The 23,375-nt window shown below is 45.6% G+C and overlaps 1 protein-coding gene across 1 annotated transcript in view; it reads left to right on the forward strand.

Annotated features, from left to right (window-relative positions):
• The first annotated feature begins 2,271 nt into the window (after positions 1-2,271).
• Positions 2,272-23,375, forward strand: part of LOC108891786 (glutamate receptor ionotropic, kainate 5) — a 154,475-nt gene continuing 133,371 nt past the window's right edge. The window contains exons 1-2 of the mRNA XM_018689104.2: positions 2,272-2,982; positions 14,018-15,964. The gene's annotated coding sequence lies outside the window, so the exon portion shown is untranslated. The remainder of the gene's footprint in view (positions 2,983-14,017; positions 15,965-23,375) is intronic.

Here is a 23,375-nt window from a genome sequence, read left to right on the forward strand (position 1 = left end):
CTAAAAACACATGAAGTCACCTCAGTTCTGCAGAGTTACCCACAAACACACAGCTGAGCCCGGCTCCGTTTCAAGGCCGGAGTTTGACTCATTTGCATTATTATAAATGTCAGTGTGTTTTCTCACTTGTAGCAGAGTAACGAGAAGTTCTAGCTTCACTTCGACTCTCAGTGTTTCAGCTCGTGGAGTTTTCTGCCCCCGAGGCAAAAAAAAAAAAGCAGCTTCAAGAAAATACGATTTTGGTTTTCAGAAATAGAGAAGATGAATTAAGATGGAGATTTTATGCAGTGACTCATACATGCATACACAGAAAACTGCACACACACACACACACACACACAACCAGGAAAACACACACACATACACAGATTCCCCAGTGAGTGATTTCTCCCTGAAGCTCCTCCACTGTCAGTACTGGACTGTTTACCTTCACAGAACTCACTGTGGACTCTGCTTTATTGAGTATACGTAGCTGTGTGTGTGTGTGTGTGTGTGTGTGTGTGTGTGTGTGTGTGTACAGCAGATTGTGTGAGTGTGTGGTTCACGTCATTTGAGAATACCAGATGCAGTTTTTCTCTGAGCTTTGAGCAGCTTTATGTGTGTTTGTGTGTCGTGTGTGTGTCACAGACATGTTCTCTTATAAAACATTATTTGACCTGTGAGTGTACAGATATCTATAATAACACACACACTCACTCTGTATGATGAGCAGGAGACACCACATTTGCACATTTGAATTTGTATCTAACATTGAACTTGGTTGAGTTGCAGCTTATTAATTAAGACAGAATGAAGTGAAGCAGAGGTTGATGTCAGATTTATTAACGTGAAGATTTCTCTTAAATAATTATTGGTTGATTGTTCACTGTTTCATTGATCAAAAATAAATTAGAAGATACTAAATGTGAAGTGGTTGTGACCGAGTGACCAGACTCCCATGATGCATTGTGCTGTGAAACGTCTGATCACTGAGCTAACAGCGAGCTAACCTAGCTAACTGTAGCACCTGCTGGTAAAAGCGGGTACACCTGATGTAAGCTCTGGGTTTTCCAGGGTGTTTCTTGCTGCGAGTCCACATCTTCATGTTTCTGTTGACGGCTCTTTTCTGTCCTGCCCAGCTCAGGTGAATAAAGCTGGTCGTAGCTAGCTATCTTCGCCCAGCTAAGGTGTGAACAGAAAGCCGTAGCTAGCTATGGTCCATTTTTGGATCGTAGTATTTTGATGAATCTGCCAAAATCACACACAGATCTGTATGATTACTGTCATCCCAGGATAGTCTAAAGTTTGAAGAAACATTTGAAATAGAAATATGCAAAATGTGCTAATTAGCATATCAGTCATTGCTTTGTATTTCAGCTGTTTGCTTGTAAAATGATCAGAGAGAAAGTTAAAACCTTGTTCACGTTTATTGGTTGGAGCAACTTGACATCAGAATCCAAGATGGCTGCTCCTCATCAGCAGCAGTGAACTCTCTGCTAATGTTCCTGTTTATAGCAGCTCAGTCTCATTAGTTTACATGAAGTCAGTCAGACACAGAGAACTGTTCAGGTTTTATCTGTGGACATGTTGCTACGCTGTTTGTAGAGCGCTGTTAGCAACTGTTGCTAACAAATTAGCAATGACGGAGTGCTTTTGAAACCGTTCATGTAATTTTTAAATGTTAACGAGGTTTTCTTCAGGTGGATTTTTTTTAGAAATTGTCTAAAGCTCTGAGCGTCCAAGCTTTTCCGACTTCTCAACTACGTCACTCCCAGTTCCGACCTCCTATGGAACGCAGCATGTCAGCTGAATGAGCTGCGTGGAGACGTATGTGTGGAGGGAAAGTCAGACTCTGCACTCGCAGGGAAATACTGGTGACCGTCTTCTTTGCAAAGTAGCTAAGGTTTGTCTGGAAAGTTGCTAGATTTGACGCTTGGAGGCGTCTGAAGAGTCTGTAAATCTGGCGACAGTGTTCTCAGCACTGCCTGATGTAATGGAGACTGTTGGTGCCAGTTGATTTTTAAAGAGCAGCGTCCACTGGACTGATGGTATAACTTCATCACTCAGTCACAGACAGTCCTCCTCACACGTCTCCTCCCACCTCCCAGAATTTGGTTTTACACGTTCTCTTCCTATGTCGTCTTCTTATGGATGATTCATGTGCTGCGGGCGTTAATTGGTGGTTGTCAGATGATGTGACGCAGCTGCTGCCTGCTGCACTTTGGTCTTCAACATTCACTCAAAGTGTTCCTAAAAACAGGTTGATGGAAACATTTAGAGAGGAGGAGGAGGAGCAGAGAGGTATGGAGATACATTCAGAGCAGCTGAGAGAAGAGAGGGGGCGAGAGAGGTAGGAGTGAGGTTGGAGTTGGGGGGAGAGAGAGAGGGAGGGAGAGGGAGGAATGCAGTCCAGCCTCTCTGCGCTGTGGAGCAGCAGCCACTCAGTCCGACACTGAAGGACACAGAGAGAGGAGAGACAGCAGGAGGACAAGAAAGAAAAGAGGAAGAAAGAGAAGCATCTGTTCTTTTCCTCTCTCTCTTCCTCTGTGGATAAAGAGGACAAACAGCAGCAGGAGGTAAAGCAGGAGGAGGAGGAGGAGGAGGAGGTCCGTGCCTCCTCTCGCACCGTCAGCCCGAGGAGCCTCGCAGCCCGACGGTGTCATTGCGACAGCGCTGAACGAGGGAGAGTGGCTGCTGCTGTGTGTGTGTTTCTGAGTGTGTGTGTTCAACCATCAACAGCTGAGGATCCGTCCCTCAGGTGGATTTGGAGTAAAACCTGGGATTTTGATCACGAGGAGGAAGAGGGGGAGGAGGAGGAGTGTGGTGTGGGGGGGGGTCGCTTGCTGGTGTTGTTGTCTGTTGCACCTCCTTTTCCTCCCGCTCCTCCCGGTGCAGAGGAGTGAGCCGCCGCGCTCTGCTCGCTCGCCTCTCTCTCTTCAGCCGGCTCTGCTGTAACTGTGCCGGGACCACGACCGCTCACCCAGGGAGAGGAGAGGCAGATGGGTAAGTGTGTGTGTGATTGTGTGCGAGTGTGATTTAGTGTGTGTGTTGGAGGGAACATGGTGGGAGGGGGGGTCGGGGGGGGCTGCTCTTTTCCTGCTCTCTTCTGCTGCTTCTCGTCCTTTTTTTCCCTCAGTCGCTTCTCATCTCACCTCGTTTTCTCTTCTTCTCTTCCTCCTCTTCTTCATTCATTTTCCTCCATCAGTCACCATCGCCTCCCTCTCTTCCCTCCTTCTCACTTCGCCTTCCATCGTTTTCGAACAAACCATCCATCAGACGTTCAGAGCCCCCCCCGACCCCCCTTCTGTTCAGTCCCTGACCTTCCTCGCTTTCCACATTTCCCATCTTCTCATCTTGTTCCTTCGTTCCTCTTTCCTGCAGCCATCACTCATTTACACCATCAGCCAAGCAGCCAGACAAAGCACGCACGCACACACACACACACACACACACACACACACATTCATGCATCGTAACCTGGAAGTCATCAACACTTAAAGCTGGGAGGCGCTGGGCTCGACATAAAATCGACAGTTGGGGGTTGAACCCCAATAATCCCTCCTGTTCTCTCTTCATTCATCACTCTGCTGCCTCATCACCCCCTCCAACACACACACACACACACACACACACACACACACACACACACAATCCACAACCACCGGCATCATCTCCATACTCATCAACCTCCTCTTCAGTTCCTCTAACCATGCTGACAATGACCATCCACGAGGAGCAGTACCTCCACACACACACACACACACACACACACACAGACCAGTTTGCATCAGCCTGATAAACGCCAGTCATGCTACAGTTAGCTTGGTGTTAACAGCTGAACATCAGTAGTACACCTGATCACTGCTGTTCACACACACACACACACACATACAAACATACAGAAAACAGGCGGGAAGCTGATTCATTCACGTGCTAAATTATTCATCAGATGAAAAGTGCTCACATCCTGAAACATCCCATGTGGTCCAATTTGCAGCTGAAATGTTTTTTAATTGTTTTCTTGGCCTGATTGTTAACGAGTCCTTCAGCGGGGGGGTGGGGTGGGGGTGGGGGGTGGGGGGGGTGAGTAATGTACAGAGATTAAAACGGGGGCTTAAACTCAACCTGTTAACACTCGACAGAATGAATTATTTCTCGTGAATGAACCACACAACCTTTGTTTACCTGGTGCAGCATTAGCTGAGGAGGCAGAGATTTAACTGAGGAGGAGGAGGAGACCAAACACAGAGGATACTAACAGGATCATTCATCTGTTACTTGTACGTTTTAAACACTCTTTTTTGACAACTGACAACAACCCAGTGTAAAATATTCTACTTAGAATTTCTCATAAAGTGAAGTGTGAATTGTCTGTTTTTTATCTTCCAGCCAAGGTGACAGGTTCAGCTTCAGAAATTCACCGTCCACTTTGACTCCTCTTTAGAGCCAGCAGAGGTTTTAAAATAGAAGTGGCTCCAGCTGATGGTTGGTTGTGTGCCAGAGTGGCTGGTACAGCAGACAAACCTGCCAGTGTTACATTAGAGATGATTAAAACCTGAAGCTGCTCTTTCCTGTGTTTGTACCTTTAACACTGTTTAGTTATTTGTGGACAGAGATGAGGAAGACGACAGAGTCTAACTGAGGGAAGCTGTGATTATATGATCAGCTGTTTGTAACTTCGCTCTGGATGAAAGTGGGATTAGACCAAGTCAGTGTTAGCTGTTCAGTAGTGCTTTAGCTTTAGCACAGCTTTCACTTCATGCTGTTTCAGTAGTGATGAATTAAACAGCTAGCTCCGAGCTGAAGCAGCGTCGCCTTGTTCCGGCAGCTTTTTGAGGATGCACTGAGCAGTATAAAGAGTTTAAGGGACATTTTGATTTAAAAGGATTGTGATGTAAATCCTCTACAAACCTTTCTGCCAAACTCTGTCTGCCAGCATCAACTCATATACAAACTGGCTCCTTCATCAGCTGGATGAACTGGACTCGTTTCTGCTGCGGTGGTGAGAGAAGAACTTTTTCACAGTGCTGCTTTGTTTTTTTATTTTCTTCTTCTATGACTGATACCTTGAGTGTGTATTCATCGCCACATGTGTGTGTGTAAAGCTGAGTGGGCCTTCCCTCGAGGACATTCTCTGCTTTGATTGTGCTGCCGACGGCGCTCTTTAACAGTCTCTCAGGTGGTGTGTCACCACTGAACCACATGGTGGAGCGGGATAATTCAGTGTTTAGACAGCAGAACACCACCGAGCTGAACGGCTGCTCAAGGACGGATGGAGAATGAACCTGGTAACTGCTCAGACGCAGCGTTAAAGCACCTCTGGTAGCAGAAGGACGTTGAGCCACGTCGTGAATCCAGCGCTGCTCGGACCCTGGATGGTTAGTGTTTCTGTGTCAGGTGAAGCCTCTGCATCTGAGCGTCGTTATGGGAATCAGAGCGATCAGATGTGAGAGCGCTGGGTGGAAGGATAATCAGGCTGTGGCTGAGTGATTCCACATTTAATGTATGCGCGCTTTATTCCAGAGAGCGTTAGCGTGCTGCTGTCGCTGCAGGTGACGGGCGCCGGCTGATGGAGTCGACGTTTGTTGTGTGTGAGCGTCGAGAGGCTGCAGGTGTTTGTGTGTGTGTTTTCAGTGTGTGTACATTTGTATGTTTGGGAATAATCACATGGTTACATAAGTGTGTGTGTGTGTGTGTGTGTATATTTGTATGCCTGCCTACACATGTGTAGGTGCATGTGTGTGATATGTAATGTGCGCATCTCTGAGTGTGTGTGTGTGTGTGTTCAGTGCTCGACTGCAGGCAGAAAGAAAAAACATCTTTGGCTCCAAGAGGGAATGTTTGCTGCAACCTACACACACACACACACACACACACACACACACACACACCAGCAGCACCTTTTCACACCCAAATGCATCATGACTCAACAGAGATCAGTAACACAGAGGCAGCAGCAGCAGGGAGGAGCACAGTGAAGAGACGATCGATTATCGGTCGCTCAGATTAAGGTTAATGATCAAAACGGTTCACGTCCACTCTGGGTCATTTCACTCTCTTACAGAAAGCGTAATGATTCAAAGTGTCCAGCAGCTGTTTAACCCGCTGAGATCAAAGTGTGGTCAGCCACGTTTCACATTAAATTAACCAATCTGCTCTTTTCAGTTTGTTTGCCTCAGGCTGAGCGTCCACTTCCTGGTGTCAACAACTTCCTTTACACACACTGACGGATCAACATGTTGTGTGTGAGCTCGTGCTGAATGCTGATGGAGGTAGTGAGTGTGTTTGTGCTCCTGGTGTTTTATGTTTGATTACTTTGGCTGCTTCTCACCACTCATCTACTGCCGGACTCTAACGAATGAGTTCACATCACACGTGTGAATCTTATTTTATCTGTCAGCGATGTGGCTTCTTCTGAACCTAAAGCCTGTCACACCACAAGGTTTTTAAAATCAACAACAGGATTTCTGATGGGAAATATTGATCATTGATCGTCTTCAGAGCAGATCAGGGAGGGTAAAGTCACTCTGAACACACCTCACACTACAGGAGAATCTGATAAGATCGTCAGATAATCAGACCTGAAGTTGACCCAACAGAGAAATGGAAATGTAGATACTTTAAACAATGCGAGGCTCCTATTCAATATTTCATGGGCTGACTCTTTATACAAACAACAGAACAACCTCTAAGGGTCTGTTAACATGATCAGCTGATGTGGACCTGAGAAGAAGGAGGAAACTTAACTCCGAAGGCACAGTTAGGAACACCTGCTCATCCATGCAGTCAACCAGTCAGCCAATCATGTGGCAGCAGCTCGTTCAGATGGAAAAGCTGAGTGTCAGAGCTGTTTTTAATCCAGGACTGTCTGTACTGATGCTCTTCATAACAAACCTCAGTAGAAAGATTAGCTTGTTTTCAGCGCTGAGTCGATCGATCAAAAGAATAGATGTAAAGAGCGTTTCCCCTCAGGAAGACACACACACTCATGCACGGTGTTCAGAGCGAGCTGCCTTGTTTCTGAAGGTATTCTGACGACCTGAGTGAAGGAGAACAAAGGCAGAGAGACAAACAGACACTGAGAGAGCGAGGCCGAGAGACATAGAGAATGATAACGAGTGTGTCCTCGAGCCCAGCAAGGTAACGAAAGAAAAACCACAGAGATTTAGACAGAAATTTAAGAACAGGTTGTTGACTGATGGAGCTGTAGATTCTCCCCAGATGGCGTCAGATGATATCAGGGGCTCAGATCTGTGACGGGAGCGTCCCCTCCGTCCCCTCCGTCCCCTCCGTCTCCGTGTGACTTCAGTTTATTAACCTACATGATGCCAGCAGCCATACATCACCCCTCACCCCTCAGCCCGTCCTCCGCTCGCCTCCTATAGGGACGAGCATTCATCATCTCTTAGACGCCAGATGACATCAGTTAGAAACTCGATCACCGCCATTTGAAAAGCCATTCGCGCGACGGAAATGGCTGCTGTTGTCGGGTGAGAATGAGCCGTCACAGTTTATGTTGGCCGGAGAGAGAGAGAGAGACAGAGAGAGAGAGAGAGAGAGAGAGAGAGAGATGTCAGGCCTCACACTTTTATGTCGTAATTAAAGCATATGTGTGCAGCTTTTTACAAAGTGGATGTGTGAGAGATGACTGGCAGCACAGAGGGAAATAAAATGGTGGTTTTTAATTGGAGGCTGTCTCCTCTCAGTCAAACTGGATGGATGGAATGAAATGACTAAAGGGTCAAAGAGGTTTTTCTTGAATGGAGGGAAGTGGTTTTTAAACACAGAGTCACGCCCTCACTGTCAAACGATTTAAGACGATGACAATCTGAGGTGCAGGAGATTTTACAGGTGTTTGTGAAATCTTTGCAATTATCTTAAAATAGTTAGATATTATAAAACCTGTAGAGAGGAGGGCACGGCAGACTAACCAGCTGAGCTCCCACTGTCACTGAAGGAGACGACTGGAAACTTTAATATGTCCATCAGTTAAAATCAGTTCAACGTGACTGGGATTTCTGTTGGTTGGTTACTGTGCAGTGCTGTAGAGTAGCTTAGAGTCATGACAGAAGGTTACTGTGCCCAGAAATGAAACGGTCCAGATGATGTTAGCAGAATCTACCCTGTGAGTCACCGAGCTTCAGAGGTGCTGGTTGCTTTTGGCTAACTGGTTGTTTAGCAACTGCAGCAACAGTTGCTAGGAGCACTTAACTTGACTGAGGTTTCAGAGTAAGAGAACATGCACAGCTGTAAACATCTCCCCCACAGTCAGCCTCCGTTTGTCCTGCTGAACTCACCAGACTCAGACCACTTTGACTGATTCAGAAATCTGGAACCAGACCAGATAAAAACATCTGGTAACCTCTGTGGAGACTTTATCTGATCTCTAACTTGTGTCCAGATTTATTGCTTCAGACTGGAGGAAGCTTACAGGCTGTATTCTCCTTCTCACAGCTACACTTTAATGACATGAGAATATGATGTGGATAATGATTCTTTCTGGACACACTCGCTACTTAAATTGAAAAAATGTTGAAGAAGAAAATAGTTCTGAGAGGCAGCTGTGTGTCAGTGTTGGCTGTCCCTGATGTGGACACAAACCAGAGAGCTCAAACATTTCAGTGATGTTACAGAAGCTGCTGCTTTGAAAGCTGATCCTGATCCTCTGTGTGAGCAAGAGGGGCAAAATTAGAGCAAAACTAAATTTGACTCTGGTTCACAAACTGTAACAAATCACACTCTGAGGGGACGGTCTGGTCAGCACATTCATTTTCAGAGTGAAGGTTTTCAGTCACAGATGGTTCGTGTCTCAGATGATCGGAGCCAAACAGAGCAGGACAAACAAACAGCACAGCAAAGTTTAAATAGGACACAACATGAGGTAAATGTTTGCTAATGTGGAACAGAGTGAACACAGAGACGTGTTCTGTTGGATAGAAACGTCTCTGATGCTGACAGGACATCAGGAGTGAGTCCTCAGCACTTTGACCACAGCGTCCATCTGCTGCTGAAACAGGCTGAACTTTGACCTTAACATCAGCAACATCCAGGAACTCCTAACAGCTGACTCAGCAAATGTTTAACCATGCTAATTTCCCAAAATAAAGAACAACAGAAAAGAACAGAGCTCAGACTGACTGCACTGAATCCACAACAACTGTTTGGTCCAGTATTTGAATACAGAAGGACTGTGGAGCCTGGGAGGAGACATGGAGGGAAAAAAACAAAAATGTACTTATGCAAAATCCAGAGAAACTTTCTTGAGATCTCACAAAAGTTTCTTGGAATCTCATGAAAGTTCTGCGAGATCTCTCAAGATGTACCTTTGAGAGATCTTGAGAAACTTTCCAACATCATCCTCTGCAGAGAAATAAGAAGATAAACCTTTCTGACAGCTGAACGTCACTGCATCAGAGGCACAAGGACAAATACAGTTTCAGAAAATAAACTGTATTTGTTGAAAAAAGCATGAAAAAACACAAATACTACATTATGTAACATGTACACCAAAATAAATAGTACTTATAAAGTGAAGTTGTCCTTCAGCTTTCTCCTAAATTAAAAGCAGAAAAGTTTCAGAAGTTTATGTCTGTAGCTCAGACAACCAAGTTACAGTTCCACTAAAAATACATTTTCTAAGTGCAGGAATGACTCATGAGTCTAAACTGAGTGTAGAGTTCATTTGTCATTTCATGTGATATATACAGTGAGTGTGAAAACACCTCTACGTGTCTACTGTACAGCAGTGACATTTTAAGTGTGAAAACGTACGATCCACCTTTCTGCTGTTTTAACAAAACTGGCCAAAGTGGCCTCAGTCAGTCGCCCTGCGAACCTCAGAGTAAAGTGGACTCTTTAACAGCCGCTCTGGCTCAAGTATCTGTGAAGAATCTGAGCACACGGTGCCACTGCATTAGCTATTCACTCCATGTATTCTTTCAAACGCAGCACAGGTCAACAACAGGGGCTTTTTAAACAGCTCATTTTAATGACCTGCTGCTCCCAGCTGAGCTGCAAACACACTGCAGCTGCTGAAGCACAAAGGTGATTAGAAGTTTGATCTGTTCTGGACTGATGTCAGATCTGTGTCGTATTATCTGGTCTGTGTGACTCATTCAGGGAGAGAACAGGAGGAAGTGCAGTTTGTGAGAAGGTCAGCAGGAACAGATGCGAAAGGAAAACACACTGTAAATACATGTGAATTGGAAATTGGTCGATTAGCTCACGGTCAACGAGCGAATCGAGGCTGAAGATCTCAAAGTGGAACAGTGAGTGTGGCTGTGACACAAAGACTTTTCTTCTGCTGTTGTGATGTTGAAGGTAACGGTGCTGAGGAACACCTCAGCTGTTAACATTAGATTTTAATGTAAACACTTCAGAACGTTCTGAACGATCAGAGTTCAGACATTGTGATCGACTGTCTGCAGTTTGAGCTGCTCAGTGGTCTGATTTCCCAACATGGCGGCTGACAAAAGATCCACTGTTAACTGCAGTGGGTTTGATTTGATATCACTGAGGTGGTGTGTCCTCTCTCCTTTTGAGCATGCAGCCATCTTGTTGTCATGAGTCCTGTGTTTAGTGTGAGTCAGTGTCATGGCTTGTCAGGACGTTGCGTTGCGTTGCATTGTGGGACATGTAGTTTGAGCTTAAAACATGAATATGCACAAACAGTCAGTCAGCTGTGAAACTGTGTCTCTCCATGTGAAACCAAACAGCAGCTCCACTTGACCATCGAGCCCCCCCCCACCGCGGAGTCAACCCCGTTATGTAACTGGGACGGTGTTGGTGAAAAGTGTTCCCGTACCCCGAATGTTGCTGACAGATGACCTTGGGCTGAAGCGCTGCAGAGAGAAGCTTGTTACAGTTGGCAGCCTGTATGTTACATCACATAAACATAATGCAGCAGCGGCTCAGACCCTCCTCAGGGGAGAGGGATCCTCCAAAACAGATAAAACAGACGCTTTTTTCCAACAGTCCTCAGCTACACCATGGTTTTACTGTAACATGTCCCTGTCTCACAGGAAACAGTCCTGAGAGTCCGTGTGTTGATGGCAGACATCCACCATCAGGTCGTGGTGTCAGAGCTGCACGTGTTAGGAACTAACAGTTGGAGTTTACTGATCACGTTCCTGCTTCCCAGAGGATGAACCCTTTAGATTTGAAGCTGTCAGCTGTCTGTCTCAACAGCTTGAACTGAACGAATCTGCCATGAAATGCATCCAAACATTCATGGTCTCCAGAGGATGAGCCCTAATGACACCATTTTAGGTTTTTTAGAGAAAAGTCTCGTCAACTGGTGGATGGACTGTTGGTTCAGACGTTCGTGCTCCTGTTGGGATGAACTGTAGTAACTTTGATGATCTCAGTGTTAAACCAGCAGCTCAGCAGTTTAATGTTGCAGAACTTTGATGTAAATCTAATGACCCTCAGTTATTAACACCTGCCACTAATGGCTCTTCTTCTTTGAGCTGGATTACATGAAGCCCAGTAACGTGTCAGGAGTGATCACGGCCAGTTTGGGCTGATTATTTGAACAAGAGCTGATTTTGTCTCTCTGGTCTGGTCTTTGCTTTTTTGTGACGTTAAGTTGTTGTGAAGTGTGCGGTCGCAGCAGACAGTGTTCTAGCAGACTGACTTCAAATCCAGTGGAAAAATGTGCTGTCGTTTTGAAATGGGAGTGTGTCCTCGGGCTACGACCTGAAAAGCAACGGTCACTTTGACATTTCCAGTTATTTGCCGCAACTGTCACACAGCACAGAACACGCAACAGGTGATGTTATGCAAGAAGTTACTGAGCAGCAGTAAAGCAGCATATTTTCCTCTCTGTCTCTAACAGCTCCGCTCTTCATCCTCCCTGTTTGAGTATTAATGATAATTCTAGTGCAGGTTACATTTGAACTGAGTTTGTGCTCTGATATTAAATCAGTGTAATCGCAATCATTTCAAACAGTGTGACAACTGTGTGTTCTCCAGGCACATTTGCTGAAATTGTGCTGTAATTATTATTCCTACTCCAGTCTCTGTGGTGGGCGTCTCTCTCTCTCCACACACAGAACACACTCTCTCTTCTTCTCTTGTAATCACATCTCCTGTACATAAAGTGCCTGATTCATATTCATCATTTCTACTGAGAGCATTAATGGAAGCAAAGCATAAATGAGCTAAATATAAAACTGAAAGTATAGACATCAGGAGGTTTTAGGTTTACATCACATCCTGTACTTTATGATCATAAGTACAACTTGATGAAGTATTCTTCTTCCTTCAGACAAACGAGCCTGAGAGGCGAAGGCCAGGGCAGAGAGCATCGCATCAACATTCTCCATCATCTCAGCCTCATTTCCTGTCGTCGCTCTGATGTCGATAAATCACCACGCCCCCCAAAAAAAACCATCGACATCATAACTCCAAGGTTTCCTCTCCGTGTAAATGAAGGGAATGAAAAGTGACGATAAATGAACTTCTAAACCCACTCTGTAACACAGGACACCGTTGTCTTGCTGATGTCATGGCAACGATCATATTTATAGAGACGTGAGAGCGAGTCTGTACTCGAGATCAGATCTGGCTCTCAGTGCTGCTGAACTGAGGAAACCAGCAGAGTCAGCGCCCTCTGACTTTACCTGCTCTCACTTCAGGTGCAAACATCACCTTGAAGAACATTTTCATCCCATACAGGAGGTTCGTCTCTGTGCATTATGGGCGACACATGAACCTTCATGTTTATGGGTCGGTGTTGTTGTGTTTGGAGGCGTCAGGGACAGAGACTCTCTCACTTCTGAGACGATTCTCACCTTGACAGACAAACTCCTCCATTAGCTGCACTTGTGGCACAAAGTGACTGAAAGTTAGTTTTTTTTTTCTCTTCAGCTCAGAAACTTTTTATTGACGTGGCCTCAAACACAAACGCTGCTGGCAGAGATTCAGAAGGAAGCAGACAAACCACTGCTGACGTTTGATTAGTTCAATAAAATAATTAGAAATATTACAAAGAAATTCTTTTTCTGCTGCCAAGTCCACAATTCTCCAATATCTCCTCTCATTTAATCTGACTTTGAACATTCAGGACATTCACTGATTATTTTGCTCTGCACCCATCCTCTGTAATCAGATAAAACATCTCATTTAAATTAGCTTGTGTGGTTGGTGGTGTTTAAACCGTCCAGAGGAGGCAGAGCTCTCATGGAGATCACAGATCCATTGTTTCCATTTCAGACAGCTCTACAGGACGTCCTCCAACGGTTCCTCAGTAAAAGAATGGAAACTCTTTAGGACGACACAGATCTCAGAGTGAGATGTCACCTCAGTTTTGACGGCGTGTTTCCTCCCACCTACAGCTCACATTAGTTAACTGAAGTCTCCTGCTTCAGAGTTAAAAACAAACTCCCTCCTCCCACTCTCCTCTCTTCTTCACTTGTTATGTTCTCGTCTGTACATCACCAACATGTGTTTTCTCTCCCACTTTGCTCTTTTCCACAGAAAGCTCGTTACTCCTCCCACTCCCCTGAGACGTCCTCTGTCTCAGGTTTCTGCGTCTTCTTCTGTTTGGGTCGTTTGTTTCCCACCGTGTTCTTCCTCTTGTTGTTTAGATGCTTTCATTGACTCCAGTCATGTCTACACTTGTCAGCTTCATTTTGTTTTTGCTGTGTGGGCTTTTTCTTGTTCTTTTTTTGGGGCTTGAAGAAGTTGAGATTTCCATAATCCTCTGTGTTGTTGTCTTTGCATCTCTTCTGTTTTCTCTCTCTGTGATTTATCTCGTTTCAATCTCTACACTTGTGTTTATTGTATTTAGTGTTTGCCTGATTCACCGTCATTAAAAAACTAAACAAAGTAACGTCGACCATCTGAGTGCTGTGTGGAAACCTTCAGATGAACTGCTGCCATACTAACTCATACAACACAAAACATACATCAGATCAGATCCTAATTTCCATTAAGAATAAATTCAGAGCGAACGTCACCCACACTCAGTCATTCTGTTTCATCGGGGGTGGAACAGCAGAGCATCCAAATAAAAACCGTCTTCTTCTTCTTACAGGTCTCAGCCCGTCCTCACTGTGGCATCCACGAACATCATTTCCCAGAATGCCTCGGGTCTGACCCCTCCAGGTAACCTCCATCGACCATCAGCGCCTGTCAGACGCCTCCTGACTCTCAGCCAATCGACACATCTTCCTCGACAGTGCCATGGCAACCGCATCCGTTCAAAGGCTCTGTGGTCCCCAGCTGCTGCTGTGAGGACGCCGAGGAGGGAAAAGAGTAAAGAAGCAAAGGATTCTGGATGTTTTTAATGGACTTGGTTCTCCAGTCGCAGAGGAGCCTGGGAGCTTGTGGGAGGATTTTCCTTTTCCTGGATCCTGTTTGGGGACTGTGATGCAAAAACAAGTGTAAGTGAACCCGAGCCTGGACTCAGTGGATGTGCTGTGCTGTGCAGGAGCCGAACATAAAAAAGGACCAGATTCTTGGAGATGTCGAGTCACAGGAGGTGATGCTACCATGTAGCCACGGCGACCCGCTGAAACCTCCCAGAAACTTTCCTTTAACGAGCTGAGAGCTGCTGGATGTACCAACACACACACAGTCATCAAGCTGAAACAAACACACACTCGATAAGCTGAGCGAGGAGTTAGAAAGTGCTACCAGGTTATTATCGGCCCCGGCGCTTCCTATTTTCGTCTTTAATCTTTGTATTCTGAGTAATCATCTTTTTAATTAATGGCAACGACGGCGTGAAATCTTCCCTGCCACCCCCTCCCCACTCTCCTTTCCCGCCGCCGCCAGAGACACCTGAAACCAATTAGCAACAGCAGATCTAGATGGGGATTAGACGCAGGAAGAGCAGGAGAGATTAGGTACAAACACAAAGAGGGTAAAAGGGGAAGAGGGAAAAAAAACAGGCGAGGAACTGAAACGGTGGCAAAAGCAGAGCGGAGGAGGGGCTAAAGACAGACCTGTCAATCATCCTGAGTGATCGATAGGAGGGAGGAGCAGAGGGCGGGGCGGTGGGGAGGGTATGGCGAGATCAGGGCGGCGGCCCGTGGACAAGATAACGACTAGTTGTGAGTCAGCAGGTAGAGTGGACTGCGAGAGCCCCGAGTGTTGACTGGCAGGTCCTCCAGCCTCCCAGGACTCATTGTCATTCTCTGCACTGTGTGGGCGAGGGAGGGAGGGAGAGAGAGGAGAGACTCTTGGCCAGTCGCCACCATCAGGGCCAATTAAGAGAATTTGATTATATGCCTTAATCTTGGCAGTCAGGTGGAAAAGCAGACAGGAAGAGAAAGAGGAGGCAGAGCAGGTGCCTCCGACACACACCATTATCTCTGTCCGTCTGTAACTGAGTGTGTTTCTGCCCCGATCGTGTGTTTTCTTCATCTCGTCCACAAACCAGATCTGTCTTTTCAGAGAGGCAGGAGCGGTGGAGGCTCCTCCAGAGAAAAGAGGGAAAACAGAGGAGGCTGAGGAGGGAAGGACGAGAGGAAAGGCCCTGTTTCTGCCTGAAATGTTCATTTTTCACTTTCTTCTTTCTTACTGACAGAAAACAGACTTTCAGTTTGTGTTTGTCACTTCAGTCCAGCACAGACAGACTCATCCCCTCCTCCAGACGTCTTCTCCTGCCTCCCAGTGTGGACCTGTTCTATCTGGAAGTGTCCCCCCTGCCTCCTCAATCTCCACACCGAGCCTGAGATAAAAGCAAAAAGCGACAGATAGACAGAAAAATAAAAGAAGAGAGAGACAGCAAAGGACTGAGTGTGGAGAGGACAGAGCAGAGACTGGGCTTCCTCAGTCCCAGACGCCCCGAGGCTCCCGCCGACTGTCCCCAAAGCTTCACTTCCTCTTTTTAAAATTCATCTTCTCCCCGGAGCTTTTTTCCAGCTCTCCTCCTTGTGGATCCTATACTCTGTCCCGGACCGGCCCAGACTAAACTGGCTTCCATCATCCGAGGGAATCTTTTCATATCGGCTCCTGGTGTCGTCATCTTCATTCTGTGAGTACTTGTCTCTTGTCCTGGGACTTTTTTGTCTTTATGTTTCCTTCCTCCAGCAGCTCGGCAGCCTCTGTCTCCTCTCTCTCTGTCTCTCCTCCTCTCTCTGTCTCCTCTCTGTCTCTCCTCTCTCTGTCTCTCCTCTCTGTCTCCTCCTCTCTCTCTGTCTCTCCTCTCTCTGTCTCTCCTCCATCTGTCTCCTCTCTCTCTGTCTCTCCTCCTCTCTCTGTCTCCTCTCTGTCTCTCCTCTCTGTCTCTCCTCTCTCTGTCTCCTCTCTGTCTCTCTCTGTCTCTCCTCTCTGTCTCCTCCTCTCTCTCTGTCTCTCCTCCATCTGTCTCCTCTCTCTGTCTCTCTCTGTCTCTCCTCCCTCTGTCTCCTCCTCTCTCTCTCTGTCTCTCCTCCTCTCTGTCTCTCCTCCTCTCTGTCTCTCCTCTCTCTGTCTCTCCTCCATCTGTCTCCTCTCTCTGTCTCTCTCTGTCTCTCCTCCCTCTGTCTCTCTCTGTCTCTCCTCCTCTCTGTCTCTCCTCCGTCTGTCTCCTCCTCTCTGTCTCTCCTCTCTGTCTCTCCTCTCTCTGTCTCTCCTCCTCTCTGTCTCTCCTCTCTGTCTCTCCTCCTCTCTGTCTCTCCTCCTCTCTGTCTCTCCTCCTCTGTCTCTCCTCCTCCTCTCTGTCTCTCCTCTCTGTCTCTCCTCTCTCTGTCTCTCCTCCTCTCTCTGTCTCTCCTCCCTATGTCTCTCCTCTCTGTCTCTCTTCTCTCTGTCTCTCCTCTCTGTCTCTCCTCCTCTCTCTGTCTCTCCTCCGTCTGTCTCCTCCTCTCTGTCTCTCTTCTCTCTGTCTCTCCTCTCTGTCTCTCCTCCTCTCTCTGTCTCTCCTCCGTCTGTCTCCTCCTCTCTGTCTCTCTTCTCTCTGTCTCCTCCTCTCTGTCTCTCCTCCTCTCTGTCTCTCCTCCCTCTGTCTCTCCTCCTCTCTGTCTCTCCTCTCTGTCTCCTCCTCTCTGTCTCTCCTCCCTCTGTCTCTCCTCTCTGTCTCCTCCTCTCTGTCTCTCCTCCTCTATTCCTCCTGCAGAGTCTGTGATTGATTGATACGGCAGATAAATAGACAAAAATAACAAACACAACACAAAGACCTGGCACTTCATGATGTTCACTTTGTGTTGAGATGACTCCTCTGTGGGAGTCAGAGATTGTGATCTTGAGTCACTGTTGGTGAGTTTTGACGTTTCTACACCCTCACTTCTTCTCTTCCTGTTTAACTTGTTATCTGTTCATTCTCTCAATCAGAACACACACACACACACACACACACACACACACACACACATGTTAGCCGTGTTCAGGTGCTGAATCCAAACTCAGGTGGACAGACAGGAACATGATGCTGAGCTCCTGTCATATCAGAGTTAATGTTCACTCACTGTTACACAGACAACCATCAGGACCCTGAACACAGCATCAAAGGCTGGAGCTAGCATGGCTAACAGGCTAACAGCCAGCAGATTTAAAGGATAACCTGAGCCTAATTTTCCAGGTTTTAGACTTCTCATTCTTTTCTTTGACTGTTGATCCCTCACTTTGATTTGTCTGCGACATGAGCAGCAACAAGGATCCATCACACAAACAACAATAGATCTGACAAACCACAAACTGCAGAGTGTGTGTGTGTGGTTATAAAGGCAGCTGTGTTCACCTGTGTGACTGTGACTGGATGCTACCTGTTCAGCTGAGCAGCTGATGAATTAGTGATGAGACGTGAATGAAGCAGCTGATGTCAGTCACTGACTCCTGTCACCGTCCTCGAGCTCAGGTGAGTTCAGGGACTTCTCTCTGAAGTGTCTCCTGGTGAAGCTGCAACCGGAAGCAGACCCCCCCCGCGACTTTCACACTGTGAGAACTTTTAATGGGAGAAAATGATAGCATTGCAGAGTCCCCCCGGGAGACGTAATTCACAGCTTCTCAATCATGCCATCGGCTCTGTGATTGATTTCCTCCCTCGCGGGCAGCTCTTGGTTTAAGTTCATTTCTATGAAAATCAACCTGCAGAGACTTGGGACCTGCTGCAGAGATAATCCATCACTGAAAACTCTTTTACCTTTATAGGTTTTCTTTTCACTTCCTCATGACTGGGATTCTTTTCTGCAGTTGCTTGCCAATTAAAACGACTAAATTAAAAGTGACTTTTCATCTTAGTGTGATGCAGTGCTGTGACGATGCTGTGAATGAGTGCAAACTTTATTTTGAAAGGACAGATGATACTCTTCATATTGAAGTGTAGCTTTATTTTTACGGGTGTGTATGTATGGACCTCTGCTAGCTTTACTTCCTGTTTTGCCTCTTGTGGTGTCCTGGGCAGGTAGGCCTTCTCCTCACTCTGTTCACCTCTGATTCAGCGTTACTGTGACGCTGAGCTGCTCTGAACGAGCTGTAAGTGAATATAATGCTGTTTGAATCTGAATGTTAAACACTGAGCTGAGAGCAGTTAGTTAGCTGCTTTACATGGACTTACTCAGTGACTCTGCTCACAGAGGATTTACACAAGAGAGCCTGAGAAAGCTCTGTTCTCCTACACTCACAGGTTGGTGGGTTTCTCCTCCTCGTTTCCTTCATCCGTCTGTGTTGCTGCTCATCACTTCCTCCTCTTTTAGAGTCAGCGAATGTTGAGTTTCTCTGCTGTTGCAGCTGCAGATGGTCGTCGGTGGTGGTTTTATATTAACTGCTGGAGTTTTACTTTGAAATTAATATTATGTTGTATAATGAAGTGTGCACCCTCCTCACCCCCCTCTCCTCCTCTCCTGGCTTTACTTATCACCCTCTCCTCCTTCGTCACCCCCTCTTTTTCCCTCCCTCCCTCCCAGTCTCCTCCTCCCCCTTCCTCTCCTGCCTCCTGAATCTCTCGGCTGAATCTCCCCTGCATCCTAAATCTCAGCCTCCTCCTCCTCCTGCTCCTGCTCCTCCTCCTGCTCCTCCTCCTGCTCCTGCTCCTCTTCCTCCTCAGTGCGTGTTGGAGTGCGTCATCGTGGGCGTCTGGTCAGGCACCGTGCTCTCTGCATTCAGTCTTTCATTTTTTTATGTCTGATAATAGTACGAGGCTCGGAAGTAATGTTCCTGCGTAGGAAGAGAGAATCAATAAGGCTTTATTCAACTGGTGCAACCCTGTGTGTGTGTGTCTTCATCTGTGTGTGTGTGTGTGTGTGTAAATATCCCTTTGTGTGTATGTGTGTGTATGAGGCTCTGAGACGGACTGTGAGTGTGTGATTTGAATTTTGATCTGAAATAATCGAGGCGAGCTGTGTGTTGAAATGAGCTCCTGCAGGAGTTGATTGGGTGATTATGGAGGAGCGTGTGTTTCCTGTACACAGTCTCTTTATAGAACCACACAGCTTCTGATTGGAACCTATCAGTTTCAATGGATTCTTTATCAGGTTCAGGTGGAGGGTTGGAGGTTAGGAGGTAGAGAAGTGATGACGTGTAGTGAAATGGCTTCAGGAAGTTGGCGTCTTATTCATCCTCCATTTGGTTATACCAGGTGGAGGAGGAGGTGTAGTAATCTCGACACAGATGTAGCTGTTTTTCAGTTTGTCGATGTGATTTTATGTGTTTTTGCCTTTTTGGCAGCAAATTCAGGATAAAAAGAAAAGACTAACAACATATTGGACGATCTGAGGAAAGTGTCACCGTGCCAAAAACTGTAGCATAAATGCTTGGTGCAGACACAGAGTCACACTTAGCATCAGTCAGCCCTTGTTGGGCCAGGTGAAGCTATGAACATCAAGGATACAGGTCGTCTTCACTGCTGCCATCTTCATGTCTGTCTCCATCCATCTTCTGACAATCTTTTCCTTGTTTGTCTCTTTTTATTTGTCCTTCTTCCCATTTGTACTTCCACAGTATTGATTGTAGTTTGGACTCTGGAGGGTTTGATTGTCAACCCATCTATATACACAATAGAGCTGACATTTTGTTTCTCTGGGGCCGGTGGAGCTACATTACATTTAACATTAAGGCAGCGCTAACAAGGCAACGAGACACGAGGAGCCAAGACCAAACAAAGCCAGAGCGAAACAAGAGTAAACAGAGTCAGTGAGAGGAAGTAGAATGAAAACGTTTGCTTTGTGCATGTGTGCTGCTCTATCGTGTGCATCTCTCTCTATTATTTACATATTTATAAGATGAGACAAACTCAGGCTCATTTCTAGTTATTTCTGTTTATTTTTCTGTTGATTTTGTTCTGTCAAATAAAATGAAATCAATAACTACAGTCGAAACGTGACAAGACAGTAAGGCCTGATGCAGTTTCCTGTTCTCTTCTGAAGACAAATGATTTGTGTTTAACACCAGTGATTAAAAGTGTTTGTTTATCCATAAATGGGGTTTGCTGCTGTTGCACATCTGCTTCCACCCACATGATGACCTGTTTTTTATTGTGAACGTTATTTCAGAGGTTAACTCACCCACATGCCGTGGACACATGAAGTTCATGTTTTCACGTGTGTAATGCTATTATTAATATCTGAATTGCTGTAGTTACCATGTGAGGTATCTTCATCACGTGTTCCTGTGTCATGTGAAACGCTTCCACATGTGATAAATACACAGATTTTATTTGTACAGAGAGGAAGTGAGACGTCCTGCTTTAGACCGGCTGCAAAAACTGATTCATCCACATGTGGACTTTAAACAGCTGAAACTCTGCAGGAATATATTTGAAGCAAATCTGGGTGAAATGGGGACATTCTAATAAAGCTTATAGGCTGTATCCTTCAGCTATTAAACACACTATCATGGAGTGACTTTGACTCGGAACGTCTCCGCCTTTAGACTCGGCCACATCCATCCTGACTCTATTAGACGCCACAATCAGCTGTGGCTCCTAAAGAGCTTCTGTCTGGGGACACTATTACCTGCAGTAAGTCACGGCGGAGGAAGATAACAATTATGGAGCCTCCATCATTTTTCCTCCACTTCCCCTCCTGCACAAACCACAGGTGGAGAGAGCTCGGTGGATGGAGGGTTTAAGGGGGTCAAACCTCCTCCGTCACTGTCTGGGCCGCACGCTGCATCCCGTCGATAATTGAGGGAGCTGTATTGATATCCTGCTCGGCTGCGATGAAGGAAAATCACCCCTATTTACTGATAATGGCACCGAGTGGAGACGGATGCTTTTGCACAGAAGGCAGAGCAGCTTCAGGGCGGCGGGGGGAGTTCACATTGAAATTAGCCTGGAAAGGAAAATAGACGTGAGTATGCATCACAGCATATAAAGAAGGATTTAATTCTACTATTCAGGCTTGAGTTGGAAAGAAAGCAGAGTCAAGTAGACAGTGCTCTTCTTACAGAATTGCCTTCATTTTTCTCATTATTTTCGCTGCAGAAGCTGAACTACTACAGCAATAAACAAGATAAACAAGACAAGTGCCACTTGTGCGGCAGAACGCTCTCATTACATCAGTGCTGCTGCCTGTTTTCTGGTTTCAGTGGCGACTGTGATCATAACGAGGCTGGGGATCCAACCTCAATACTAGTTTTTATCAAAACTTTAGAGCATATTTACTTTGGCTGAACTTTACAGATGCTCTGAGCCTCCATCCATCCATCCATCCATCCATCCATTAGCTATTCAGCTCATCCTTTGAGGGTCAAGGAAAGAGGCGGTGTACATCCTGGAAACATCACCATTCAACCTGCATGTCTTTGGACTGGACCAATGTGCTGCTTAAGAAAACCAGGCCACCCCTTTATAGGGACGTGTCCTTATGGCATGAATTTAGCTGTTTTGACTGTGTCAGACTGTGTTTAACACTGTGTAGACTATTCACAGTGGCAGTACAATCTTTTCATTGTTTAATCTGACAGCAGCTATTTCTGTCTGTGAACCTTGAAAACTTGCTCACCAGAAAGCAAGCAACCCTCAGCTGTCATGTTTCCAGTCTTTGCATATTTAACAGAATTTTTAAGGCAGAAATATCAATATTTATTGCTCAGATTTTTGTAACCAGGTTGAAAATACCACACATTGTAATAAAATGATGATAAGATAAAGGTAATGTTTTAAATACAGTTAATAGATGCATCATAAATATGGTGTTCATGAAAGTTTAAAAAGATATAGATGTAAAGTTAGAAATATTCTGTTTTGTTGTGAAGAGTCCGTGGTTGTAAGAGGAAGTAGTATTTCAAAATAAGAGTATGCTGGTCATTGATTGGCTGTGGGCGGTTGGACCACAGGAAGAGAGAGCGGAAGTAAACACGAGCGTTAAGTTTAGATAACTTGACCAAGAACGTCGCGACGAAAACGGCGTGTGAACGGTTGCGCAGACAAACATGTAGCTGTTGTGTTGGATTATCTACTCGACAACCGTCACCGGGACATTTTCCGGAGCAGCTGGAGATATTTCGACTCGAAGTTTGTCGCACAGTTAAAGTGTGAGAACTAGTGTCGCGCGATTACGTTATTCCGTTAGCTTACTGAGAGTATTAGCATCGAATAGCAAAGTGAATGGGCTTTTAGCCTGTGTACAGGTAACTCGGCTAATGCTAGAGGCTCCAGCTCACCGTTTCCGATGTGGGACAGTTTTATCAGAGAGTGCGGCAACACGTTCACAGGACGAGAGAGAGACCACACACCTGTTCTTCACCTGAGACCGAGAGACCGGTAACCTCTGCAGACTGGACTCACCATCAAGGTACCACACCTTTATTTTACCTCTCTCTGAGAGAAAAGATAAATCCAGTTTGTTTGTTGTTGTAGAGGTGATGTGTTTTAAATAAAGGTTAATGCAGCAATATTAGTGGTTTTACAGTTTAATAGATGTGCATTAACAGACTCAAGACGATTAAAATATAGGCTAATGCATATAGGTGAAGGAGAAACAAGACAACATGGGCTCAGGTGTTCTTTGTAAACGTGAATATAAAAACTGTGTTTTATGTGGTGTAAAGTTAGGCTAAAATGTCTAGTAAATAAAGCAGAAAGGACATTTTGTGCCGCCCTTTAAGAACCACTGCCATAAATTAAAGTACCTAAATATGTTGTTCAAGGCAGCGTCCACTGTTACTGAAATGACCATTGTTGGCCCAGAGTGAATTATGACTTCAGGTGGAACATTTGTGCCACATTTTGTTGGCACAGGACACACTGTTCACACTGTTCCTGGTTTCCTGCCAACAGGCAGTGATCCTTTCTTTAAACCACATCAACAATGTTTTGTCTAATTCAAATCAACATAATGATACAAGTGTCAGATCAGAAAACATAATTTTAGTAGCAGTGATACAGTATAAATGGTTTTCTGCTGCTGTATAATAACTGCATGAAATGATCCAGTGTTTACTCCATACATGTTACTGGGTCTAAACTTTTTTCTATGTGATTTTATATATTAATTTTTCTTCTCACTAATTTACTTCAGAGCATACAA

Source organism: Lates calcarifer, linkage group LG3 (genome assembly GCF_001640805.2).
Source record: "Lates calcarifer isolate ASB-BC8 linkage group LG3, TLL_Latcal_v3, whole genome shotgun sequence".
Taxonomy (NCBI): Eukaryota; Metazoa; Chordata; class Actinopteri; family Centropomidae; genus Lates; species Lates calcarifer.